The sequence below is a fragment of the Schistocerca americana genome, chromosome 5 (assembly GCF_021461395.2).
Source record: "Schistocerca americana isolate TAMUIC-IGC-003095 chromosome 5, iqSchAmer2.1, whole genome shotgun sequence".
In the NCBI taxonomy this organism is placed as follows: domain Eukaryota; kingdom Metazoa; phylum Arthropoda; class Insecta; order Orthoptera; family Acrididae; genus Schistocerca; species Schistocerca americana.
The window spans coordinates 52,812,853-52,825,815 of NC_060123.1; the positions used below are offsets into that span (position 1 = coordinate 52,812,853).

General features: G+C 41.6%; 1 protein-coding gene across 3 annotated transcripts in view; it reads right to left on the reverse strand.

Annotated features, from left to right (window-relative positions):
• The window catches only part of LOC124615701 (S1 RNA-binding domain-containing protein 1), a 235,337-nt gene that overhangs the window by 198,925 nt on the left and 23,449 nt on the right, over window positions 1–12,963 (reverse strand). For 2 of the 3 annotated variants that reach the window (XM_047143740.1, XM_047143741.1), the window contains exon 2: window positions 10,316–10,424. The gene's annotated coding sequence lies outside the window, so the exon portion shown is untranslated. Of the gene's footprint in view, window positions 1–3,985; window positions 4,021–10,315; window positions 10,425–12,963 lie in introns of those variants that run through there. The other variant, XM_047143742.1, reaches the window with a different exon arrangement.

Genomic DNA, 12,963 nt, shown 5'->3' on the forward strand with positions numbered 1-12,963 from the left:
AGGTACAAATCAGTATGAGTGGGTTTCCGGTAAACTGAATGCCCTAGAGAACCATCATTCTTCCTTCGAACCAGGACATCCAAGAAAGGCAAACAACCATCTTTCTCTATTTCCATGGTGAACCGGATGTTGGTATGAATGGAGTTGAGGTGATGTAGAAACTCCATTAATTTATTTTCTCCATGAGGCCACACTATGAAAGTGTCATCCACATACCGCCAAAAAACTGTTGGCTTCAGGGCAGCTGATTCAAGCACTCTCTCTTCAAAATCCTCCACAAAAAAGGTTGGCTACCAAAGGAGACAGGGGGCTACCCACGGCGACACCGTCAGTCTGTTCAAAATATTCTTGATTAAACATAAAATAAGTTGAGGAAAGAGCGTGCCTGAACAAAGCAGTGATATCAACAGGAAACATGTTGCCAATCAGTGTCAAAGAATCTGCAAGAGGAACTTTTGTAAAAAGTGAGACCACATCAAAACTTACTAGAAGGTCTACACTGCTAACACGAAGAGCCCCCAGTCTATTGATAAAATCAGCTGAGTTTCGTACGTGATGAGAGCACTTGCCTACGAAAGGTCTCAGTAAGGAAGCGAGATGTTTAGCTAAATCATATGTAGGGGATCCAATGTTACTCACTATTGGACGCAGAGGAAGACCCTCTTTATGAATCTTTGGAAGGCCATACAGTCTTGGAGGTACACAACCATGTGGTCTTAACCTCTTGATGGTCTCTTGCGGTAAGGAGGAGGAATTTAATAGTACTGAAGTTTTCCGTTGCACACGTCCTGTAGGATCGTAATCAATCCTCCTATAGGTAGAGTCACTTAGCAGACCATACATCTTATCTTTATACACACCACGAGGTAACAAAACAGTTGCATTACCTTTGTCAGCTTTCAATACCACTACGTCAGTGTCCTCTCTCAGTTTTCGTAATGCAACCCTTTCTGCAGAGGTTAAATTATTGCGTTGAGTAGGAGCCTTCAACAGAGCATGGCAAGTTTCCCTTCTTATTTCGTCTGCAGCATCCAAAGGAAGACGTCGTACAGCTTCTTCAACACCACTCAAAATACTTATTAATGGCGGTGCTGTAGGTGCAGGTGCAAAATTGAGTCCCTTGCTTAATACATACAGCGTAGCGTCATCCGAATTCTTCTCCGTGAGATTGACAACGGAACGTCGTACCATTATCCCTTCTGGTGACGGCTTCTGTGGCAACAGTCGATCAAATTTTGATATCTGCCGACAATTAGCATCATTGTGGATCCACTCAAACTTGGCCAAAGTCACTCCATCAACCCAGTCCCATGATACAGGAGAAAGATACCTTGCAACCTTCAGATGTAACTGGTAAAGTTCTGCTGAAATAGCATCTAACCTTCGTCTTGTATAGCAGATCTCTCTTTGACAATAGCATGACTAGCCTTCTCAGTAATCTTCCGTGCAGCAGTGTTCTTAATGAAATGAGTCACTCTAGCAAATTTTGATATAATGCCATGGTCCCGACATCTCAATAAAAGGTTAATGAACTGAAAAGCTTAGCTCTTTTACCACGTAGCTGGCGGAAAATCTGTTAAACCGTGACAGCGGCTACCAGCTGGACAGTGCATGGACTCCCATCATCTCCACGATTTGCTCAAATCGAACACGACAGAGTGTGTCAACGGTCGTGGCAAACAGCAATGCAGAGGGCGACTGAGTTCCGCTATTCCACCAGCGAGGGCGCTGCCGGCGGGCAGTGTGGTTCAACTATCAACTTTTCGACGCATGCGCAAAATAGTTACAGTACGCTATATATTGCGAAACGGAGGACGTTTTCACCAGTCTGCAACAGCTCACCTGAAGATGACTGGCAGGTGCCCAGTTGAAATATCGTGCAAAGTATTGAACGACGACCGGCTGCAAGCCCGAAATTTGTTTGAACAGTCAATTCGCTGGGAAAATTTTAAATTTCACGTAAGGTGTGAATTGTTGCCACACCCGCCTAATTCACCTGATATGGCTCCGTCAGACTTCCATCTCTTCCCAAAACTGAAAATTTTTCTTCGTGGACGAAGATTCACTTCAAACAAAAAACTGATAGCTGGAGTTGAAAACTATTTTGTAGGCCTGGAGGAAACTAATTTTCGAGATGGAATGAAGGCACTGGAACATCGCTGGACCAAGTGCATTACTCTACAAGGAGACTACATTGAAAAATAAAAAAAAGTTTCAGTGATATAAGTACTTTTTTTTCTATTCCGTTGCGAGAGCTTTTCAAACAACCCTCGTATTTTGGAATTGTCAAAGAGTCATCCTCACTGACTATGCAAGAAAGGGACAGATCATGATAAAAGAGTAATTATGAAAATCTTGTGATGAAGATGCATCCTGAGGTCAACCGTAACAGACAGTGACAGACTACGAAAAGTATGTGACACCTGCACGGCAATTCATCCACTCACACTGCTCAAGGAACTGTGGCTCTTTGTTCATGCCCAGGCTATGACATCTTACATCTACCTTATTCATCAGATCTAGCACCCAACACGTTCTTCCTCTTTAGAAATCACTGTGTGGACAACATTTTATCAGTGATAATGAGATCATTGCTGTGGTGGAAAACTTTCTGTAGCGCCAAACTGAAGATTTCTACAATCATAGCATACAGAATGGCAGGCTGCACATCAGAGAGAAAAATATGCAGACTAGGAGTGATCTTCCATAGGGAAGAACTAATACCACCCAGTACCAAACATTACAAATACTCTACATATACTGTAGTATCACAAATAGTGATGGAAGCACTGATGTCTTTTACAACCCTAGTGACATCAGGTAAATATGTATAAAATTTGTTTCAAAATGTTTGTGTTACAATTTATTTCCAAACATTCACACCGCTACATTATTTTGTGTTTCATGCAGAGTTTACGAGACTGAGACAATCCAACATCGTACTTATTGTGGGCGTGGTACTTTACAGTGCAGGTCATCACGATGTTTTAGCAATGGCCAGCAGCAGCAGCAAGAAGATAGAAACCCCATGTCAAGAGCCTCAGTATGCTTTATTACTATAATTTTCATGTTACTTAGCCAAGAAATCCAAAGATTGTCTGGCAACTCACATAAATAAATCCACATTGAAAAACAGTTCATGCTTTCTGGCACGTCATTTTGGGTTGTACTGGGCAACATGATAAGCTCTTACCCAAGATTGTGTGATTTTCATTAAACAATACCATAGAGCTGCAGGAAATTAATGGCTGTAGCCTCTCCTAACGGTCAGCTGTTCATAGCACCAACATAGCCCAGCATATTAGTTATTGTTACAAGCCCACAGCAGCTAATCACGCTGATTGTTGCCCTTAAAATGAATGAAAATTACACTGCCTCTCTTCAGGTATCATCTGCTAGTCTCATCTCTCCAAAGACAATCCTCCAATACGGTTGCACCTGTGGTATGGTTATCAGTATCTCTGAGGTGCCACCCACTCCACCATGGCAATGTCCGTTATTCTTGATTGCATGAACTGAATGTAATCAACTATTTGTTATAGTGCTGGTGTTACTCTCTCACAACACAATAGAATGTTGTTGTCAAGAGTTGATACTAGTATGTATGTCAACAACAACATAAGCAATAAGGCCTGCAACATTTTGTTATTTTTAACTGTTACCAGATTACATTAGATGGATAAATCAGACAACTTATACAGAATGTGACAACGTATGGATTTTTTGAGTGAGACTAAGGCTAAAATACAGTAAGAAGGTTCAAATTAAGTAAGTTGAAATAGTTGTACTGAGATAAAGCCATCTGCACACAATAGACAAGTACAGAGAGTTGTAACCAACAAGTCTTCAGACTGAAGACTAAGAGAACACTAAAGGATGGTGCAAAAATTGTGGTAACATTATATCTTCCTCGACAATGTGATAGTTGCATGATAAGAATAAAATCTCCTGCATCTAAATCGCATAGCATCTTGTGTAAACGCACCTTATCTAAAACTATATCACTCTTCCGGGTTCCAAGTACTGAGGCAATGTATTTCGTCAACTCACTATTCGCTTCCCCTTCAACAGGTGGTGCACTTATCTGAACACCTACACCATCAGCAGAAACATCTGAAACAAAACAGTTTTCAGGGAAAGCTGAAAATATAATGTTCAGTGAGCCACAGAGTGAAGCGGTCATCTGTAATAATTAAATACTCTTATTTAATGAAGTACTAACTGTTCTGCAATAAGAAAACTTTTGTCATTTTTAGAAACCACTTATCCAAAAGATGTAACTCATCTGCAATAACAACAAAATATTACCAAATATGGTTATTTATTGCCCATTAGTAGTTCAAACAAAAGCAGTGAGGGGAGGGCTACGCTCGTGATTTACAAATCACATGAACGCAGTAACTATTTCGATGGCATATGTAGTAGGTGTTGTGTAGTGTATCAGCTTCCTGTGGTAAGCGAGCGAAAGTTAATGTAACAAGGAAATTTACATTTCAGAAACACTAAAACCTGAGACACGTTTGAAGCCAGAAACAGATATCAACAGTGTCAAAAAAAAAAAAAAAGTGTTACAATTAAATGTCTTGTAGGCATGGGGATCATGAGAGAAACAAGCTATGATTGGACAAGAAAAGCGGACACAAATTTGCTTAAGGAACAATCTCAGTTTCTTGTGAAGTGATTTAAAAAATCACGGAAAGCTAGGACCAAAATGGCTTGGCAGGTATTTGAATTACATTCTTCTTACAAGGGAACCTCCCCATCGCACCCCTCTCAGATTTAGTTATATGTTGGAACAGTGGATAGGCCTTGAAAAACTGAACACAGATCAATTGAGAAAACAGGAAGAAGTTGTGTGGAACTGTGAAAAAAATAAGCAAAATATACAAACTGAGTAGTTCATGGGAAGATATCCAATATCAAGGACATCAGGAACGCAGGGGCGCTGTGGTCTCGTGGTAACGTGAGCAGCTGCGGAACGAAAGGTCCTTGGTTCAAATCTCCCATCGAGTGAAAATTTTAATTTTTTATTTTCAGTTTATGTGACAAACTCTTATGTTTTCATCACTTTTTTGGGAGTGATCATCACATCCACAAGAAAACCTAAATCGGGCAGGGTAGAAGAATCTTTGTACCCATTTGCCAAGTGTACAAGTTTGGTGGGTCAACAACATATTCCTGTCATGTGACGCACATGCCGTCACCAGTGTCGTATAGAATATATCAGACATGTTTTCCTGTGGAGGAATCAGTTGACCTATGACCTTGCGATTAAATGTTTTCGGTTCCCATTGGAGAGGCACGTCCTTTCGTCTACTAATCGCACGGTTTTGCGATGCGGTCGCAAAACAAAGACACTAAACTTATTACAGTGAACAGAGACGTCAGTGAACGAACGGACAGATAATAACTATGCAAAAATAAAGAAAGTAAAATTTTCACTCACGTTACCACTGGACCACGCCGCTCCTGCGCTTACATTGTCATGATGTTGCCTATGTGGTCCATGGACTACTCAGTTTGTATATTTTGCTTATTTTTTCACAGTTCCACACAACTTCTTCCTGTTTTCTCAATTGATCTGTGTTCAGTTTATCAAGGCCTATCCACTGTGCCAACTTATAACTAAATCTTAGGGGGGTGCGATGGGGAGGTTCCCTTGTTAGCCACTGTGTCTCCTTACTCTGACATAAAGGGGTAACTAGAGTCTATTTGACAAGTGTATTTGCAGAAAGTTGCTCCTGCAAAGTAAAGTGAAAGAAAACAATATTAATTTTCCTGTGGCATATTTATGAAAGGAAGCAGCAAAAAGCAAGGAATACATATTCCTGCACCTGAGAGTGTAAACAAAAATACTGACAGCAAACAGATAACTAAGATTGTTTGCTATACATTTTCTACAACATGAATTTTTCTTGCAACTGTATATCTCCAAATACATGTCAAACAGCAAAGAGCTTTTTTTTTTGCTTTTTTTATTTTAGCACTCACTCACAAAACATATAACTTATAGTAGCTTAGGTTGCATTAAGTAACGTTAAATGCAAGGAACATTTACAGAGCTGACTCATGGTTCTTCATCTTCTTTGCGGATAGATCACTTAGGATCATGCATAATCAACATTTGTTGGCCTTCCTTTTCACACAGTATTCCTTCATATGCAATGAATGGGCTAGTTTTCATTGCGCAGACCATGTATGTCGGTTAGTTTTTCTCTCTTCTCCTCAAAACCGCGTGTGCTTATGATTTTTCTGATTTCATTTCTGTCATGTAGATTTGGAGACCCTAGTTCTCTCAGGTGTTTTTCCATCTGTTTGTACCATTTCGGTCTTGTAGTTTTGTTCTTTAAAAATGTATGGATTTTGTGCATTAACCTGTTTGAGTCCATTCTTTCAAAATGCCCCATGAACTGGATTCTTCTCACACGCCTTGTGTCTGTTATTTTGAAGATATTTTTATATATTTCTGCATTGGGTTTTGGATAATGCACACCATCTTTAGTTACTGGTCCTAGGATTTTCCTCATTATTTTACATTCTTTCACTTCTAATTCCTCTTGTACTCTCATTTTTTTTATTTATTATTATTATTTTTTTAAATTCTAGGAGACACCCAAAGTAAAAGCTACATATTTGTTGAAATAAGATGTATCCTGGATCAAAAGCACATTTAGCGCAATAGAGAAAGACAGTGGGAAGTGTGTGTAGTACAAGAGGCAACAAGGAAGAAAGGAAAGGATAGACACAGAGTAATGTAATCCGTGAGAGACAAAGGACTTGTCTAATACTTAAGTCTATTTTTACATGTGCCTGTAATCTCTTTATAACAGAATTACATTATAGTTCACCACATGCTAAGCAATGTTAGGTCACATAGTGCAAAAGACGAGTGCAAAACATAGGAAAGGTTCAGGACATGTCTATCATGTGCAACAGTCAGCTCTTCCCTATCTCTAGAAATATTATCACTATGAAGACTGCAAATTATTGATTCCAAATGGCGATTCCTGGGAATTGTGAGGTTAGGTACCAAATGAAAGTTTTTGAAAGGGCAAAACATAGCACCAGGTGGAATTCATCATCAGTTCTACCACTTTTATTGACCTGACACCAAACACAAACAGATCGAGATTCTTTTGGTGGAGGCCATTTTCGTCAAATGGTTCATTATGGAGATTGCAGTTAGCCAGAACTGTCACTTTATAATGACCAAAGTTGCTGTACCATCCCGTAGGAGTATTCACACACTTCTTGCACAAAATAATCTCAAAGGATGTATTTCATAAATTTTGTGCAGATATGTGCTGAAGAACTAAACACAGAAACGCAAAGCCAGATGCAGAGGAGAAAATGGTTCAAATGGCTCTAAGCACTATGGGACTTAACATCTGAGGTCATCAGTCCCCTAGACTTAGAACTACTTAAACCTAACTAACCTAAGGACATCACACACATCCACACCTGAGACAGGACTCGAACCTGCGACTGTAGCAGCAGCGCTGTTCCGCACTGAAGCGCCTAGAACTGCTCGGCCACAGCGGCCGGAGGATGCAAAGGAGAACCAACAAGATTTCTTCCCATTACCATAGTGACAGGATTGCATTCTTTTACAGGTTTGTGACATGTGATGAAATGTATGTTCCTTAATCTCGTACACGAAACAAAAATGTATGCACCGCCATTATTGTTGATCTCCATACAAGATCACATTCAAGCAGACTGCGTTGGTCACAGAAATCAATGCGCACAGTATTCTTAACAAAAGGGACACATTTTCTGCAACAGCTGCCACACTGACAAGGTTTTGATTAGTTGTCCTACAGTCTTCAATCTGGTACTAACTTTTTCCTACATATGAAAGAAGCCCATACCAGTCTACAGTTTCACTTTGAAAAATATGTGCAGATAGCTACTACATATTAATTCTAATCACAAAAGGCAGTCTCTCTACAACACAAAAATAAATGCCAACACTGAGCCCACAATTTTGCAGGTGTCTCATTGCCACTGATGAATATGTTGAGAAGTAGCTCAAAAATTGCTTTATGTGCTCTGATATATATATTTCTAGGTTATCACATTTCCTCTTTGGTTATGTCTTGGTGCTGATCCAAATACTATGCCCAGCACTCACACAACAAACAAAATGCTGTCTGCATAACCCAATAGTGCCCTCTATTGCAACTGACTAACTCCTATGACACTCACCTTGAATGTGAAACAAGCATATACTTCCATTTGCCTTGTTTTTCCATTTCTTGTACCACAATGCAATGACTTCAAATCACAAACTTAAGAGAAGATTCCCCCACCTGGTCTGGGACCACAACCATAATGTACTCATTTAAATGAAATCACTGCTTCCCTCTGACTGTAAGATTTTATTATTTATTTATTTCACTATCGCAGTTATGTGAGTTGATCATCAGATACCACGTGAGGTGGAACCACCAGCATAAAAGAAGGTGTGGAGTGTTCTGTTATCAGTAACAAAGCAGTAACAGTGGAATGTGTCAGTCAGGAGAGCTAAATGACTTTGAATGTGGGCTAGTCATGTCCACCTGAGTAACAAATTCACCAGGGACATTTCAACCCTTTTGAAACTGCTCAAATCAAAAGATGGTTATGTGATTGTGAAATTGAGATGTGAAGGAACAACCACAGCTAAACCAGACTAAGAAGACCTCAAGTAGAGATGCACAGGAATTGTAGAGCATGCAGACGAAGGAATCATTCATAAGTTGTAGCTAGCACAATGAGTGTGTGTAGGGAGTTACAAAGTATGGGCTACAACGGTCGAGGCGCTCCTCATGAACTAGTCAGCAGCTCGTGGTGTAGTGGCTAGTGTTGCAGCCTCTGGATCACGGGGTTCCAGGTTCGATTCCCAGGTGAGTTACGGATTTTCTCTGCCTGGAGACTGGGTGTTTGTGTTGTCCTCGTTATTTCATCATCATCGTCATCATCATCATCATCATCATCATCATCATCATCATCATCATCATCATCTGTGAGAGTGGCTAGACTGGACTGTGGAAAAAGTTGGACTGTGCAAAAATTGGGACTTCGTACGGGCGCTGATGACCGCGCAGTTAAGTGCCTCGCAAACCAAAAATTATCGTCATCCTCATGAACCACACATTTCTGCATTCATTATCATGCAACGCTCAAGGCAGTGTATAGAATAGCACTAACGGGTGTGGAAGACTGGAAAGGAGTGATTTGGAATCTGATGGTAGGGTTTGCGTTTGGAGGACGACTGGAGAGCGTTATCTGCAATCATGTGTAGTGCCAACAGGGAAGTGCGAGAGGAGGTGGCACTATGGTATGGGGACAGTTTTTGTGGTTAGGATGTGATCCCCTTATTACACTAACATAAACACTAAATGCAGAAGGATATGAACATATTTTACAGTATTGTGTACAGTAGAGGAACAGTTCGGAGACCATTATTGAGTGTGGTTGGTGGATAATAACATTTCAGAAATGTTACCAGCCAAGAGTTCCAATGTGAACCCAATGGATCACCTTTGTGATGAGCTAGCACAATGACTCCACTCCAGAGCTTAGTGTACAACATCATTACCTTCTCTGGTTTTGGCTCTTGAGGAAGGATGGGCCACCATTTCTGCACAGACATTCAAGACACCTCACTGAAAGTGTTTCCAGCAGAGTTCAAACCATCACAGAGGCAAACCATGGACTATGTACCTATTAGAACAGATCGTGATGGGAAGGACCTTCCAGGAGTTTCAGAAATTTCTAAGGAAATATCAATTACCCCTCAACAGGTGTTAAATAGAGCACAGTAGTACAAGTACTAATAGAGCGATGCTAAAAGATAAGATGTTTGGCTGTCAAAGGGCAATGTGTGAAGCTTTCAACAACTATACCATAGCAGAATCTTATCGGAAGGTCTTGCAAAACACAAACACATGTGTAAGTGCTACCAGTGGCACCAAAGTTACTGAGACATAGGCTAGACACTCATGGATGACACAGATGTAGGCCCTAACACTTTCTCCCTACCCCTCCTCCTCTTTTCCACCATGCCTTCATTCATTTTTAATTAGTCTCTTTCAAACTTTCTTCATGTTAGCAACTTCAGTTTGTCTATATCGGTACTAATGCCATTTAATTTACACTCAATACAAAAATAATTTAGAAGTTATGTTTTTCTTTTTTCTCACTTCTCAACATTTGCTAGCACAGGTGGTGGTGGTGGTGGTGGTGGTGGTGGTGGTGGTGGTGGTGATGATGGGTCATGTCATCATAGGAATGTTGGTAAAAGACTAGTCCCTGTTAGTAAAATCATTACCTGTGATCCGGTTTTCTTTTGCACCTGGTTTTGCTAGAATTGCCAGCAATAAATTACCACTCTTGTCAACTGCCAGTGGAGGCGATATGTCAGAAACCTTTTTTTGCTCCTGTTGAAAAATAAGAATTTTAATTACTTTAAAAAGTTGTTTGTACACCTAAAACATGTCACACAAAAATTAAGCAATAAAATTAAAGTAATAAAGAAACTATCCTGTACATATGTGAGTGCTTTATAGCTTTTGTCATCTTTAGTTAAATTTTCCAATTATGTCACCACATCATGATATACATGAAAAGTGTTGGCCTATAAAACATGATGAAGTGATAACATATCCAGGAAAATTTTAGTGTAACTTTTCCACCATTATTACCACTTTCTTTTCTTTAAAATGGACAATCATAAGATTTTAAAAAGTCTAATGCAAGGTCAACACTAAAACACTATACACAAAAAACTTTTGTCCTAAAAGGAGCACTGTGAAGTTTAGACTGAAGCCCTGTTCTTAGTTTTCAGGAAAACCGTACAAGAGTAGCTGCAATGCTCAAGATGCTGTACAGAAGATCTGCTGCGACAATATCCAATTTTCACAATACTTTACCAGTTGTTGATCATTACTGTCAAGATTGCTCAAGGAGAAAATAAGAGGCTACAGAAAAAAGGAGAGGGCATGTGAGAAAGGAAATACTGGATGTCTAAAAAAAAGCATTCCTCTGCCACAATGAAACATCTACACTAGAAATAAACCAGTGATATAAGAAAAGAAACATATTGTCTACACTATACACTTTTTCTTGGTTGTTTAGTTCCATAGCCCTAAAGCAGCGTACGTTTAATGACTTACAGCTATGAGCATTTTGTCTCCAGCTGCTACCAATGTTAAAAACAGAACAATATTTTGTTCAATAACACTGTAGGCACAATTAGTGAATGTTATGTTCCACAGAACTAATACATAATTTGTAGTGCTCAATACATTCAGTTACCAAGCAGAACACTGAACAGAAGACAGACTTCATGATCTCCCCCCCCCCCCCCCCTCCCGGATGGTACAAGCATTATTGTCAAGCATTAAACTGTGCAAGAACACAGCTCATTCAGTTCTGAATATTCAAAAATACCCTGCCTCCTGTCGATATAGTGCATTATGAATAATAATAATAATAATAATAATAATAATAATAAACAGGACGGAAAGTTCCAAGTTACTGGGTGTACCGGTATATGTTAATGAAAACTTCACAGTTTAGGTTCAGCTAATTACCTTCACTGCAAAAATACACTCCTGGAAATTGAAATAAGAACACCGTGAATTCATTGTCCCAGGAAGGGGAAACTTTATTGACACATTCCTGGGGTCAGATACATCACATGATCACACTGACAGAACCACAGGCACATAGACACAGGCAACAGAGCATGCACAATGTCGGCACTAGTACAGTGTATATCCACCTTTCGCAGCAATGCAGGCTGCTATTCTCCCATGGAGACGATCGTAGAGATGCTGGATGTAGTCCTGTGGAACGGCTTGCCATGCCATTTCCACCTGGCGCCTCAGGTGGACCAGCGTTCGTGCTGGACGTGCAGACCGCGTGAGACGACGCTTCATCCAGTCCCAAACATGCTCAGTGGGGGACAGATCCGGAGATCTTGCTGGCCAGGGTAGTTGACTTACACCTTCTAGAGCACGTTGGGTGGCACGGGATACATGCGGACGTGCATTGTCCTGTTGGAACAGCAAGTTCCCCTGCCGGTCTAGGAATGGTAGAACGATGGGTTCGATGACGGTTTGGATGTACCGTGCACTATTCAGTGTCCCCTCGACGATCACCAGTGGTGTACGGCCAGTGTAGGAGATCGCTCCCCACACCATGATGCCGGGTGTTGGCCCTGTGTGCCTCGGTCGTATGCAGTCCTGATTGTGGCGCTCACCTGCACGGCGCCAAACACGCATACGACCATCATTGGCACCAAGGCAGAAGCGACTCTCATCGCTGAAGACGACACGTCTCCATTCATCCCTCCATTCACGCCTGTCGCGACACCACTGGAGGCGGGCTGCACGATGTTGGGGCGTGAGCGGAAGACGGCCTAACGGTGTGCGGGACCGTAGCCCAGCTTCATGGAGACGGTTGCGAATGGTCCTCGCCGATACGCCAGGAGCAACAGTGTCCCTAATTTGCTGGGAAGTGGCGGTGCAGTCCCCTGCGGCACTGCGTAGGATCCTACGGTCTTGGCGTGCATCCGTGCGTCGCTGCGGTCCGGTCCCAGGTCGACGGGCACGTGCACCTTCCGCCGACCACTGGCGACAACATCGATGTACTGTGGAGACCTCACGCCCCACGTGTTGAGCAATTCGGCGGTACGTCCATCCGGCCTCCCGCATGTCCACTATACGCCCTCGCTCAAAGTCCGTCAACTGCACATACGGTTCACGTCCACGCTGTCGCGGCATGCTACCAGTGTTAAAGACTGCGATGGAGCTCCGTATGCCACGGCAAACTGGCTGACACTGACGGCGGCGGTGCACAAATGCTGCGCAGCTAGCGCCATTCGATGGCCAACACCACGGTTCCTGGTGTGTCCGCTGTGCCGTGCGTGTGATCATTGCTTGTACAGCCCTCTCGCAGTGTCCGGAGCAAGTA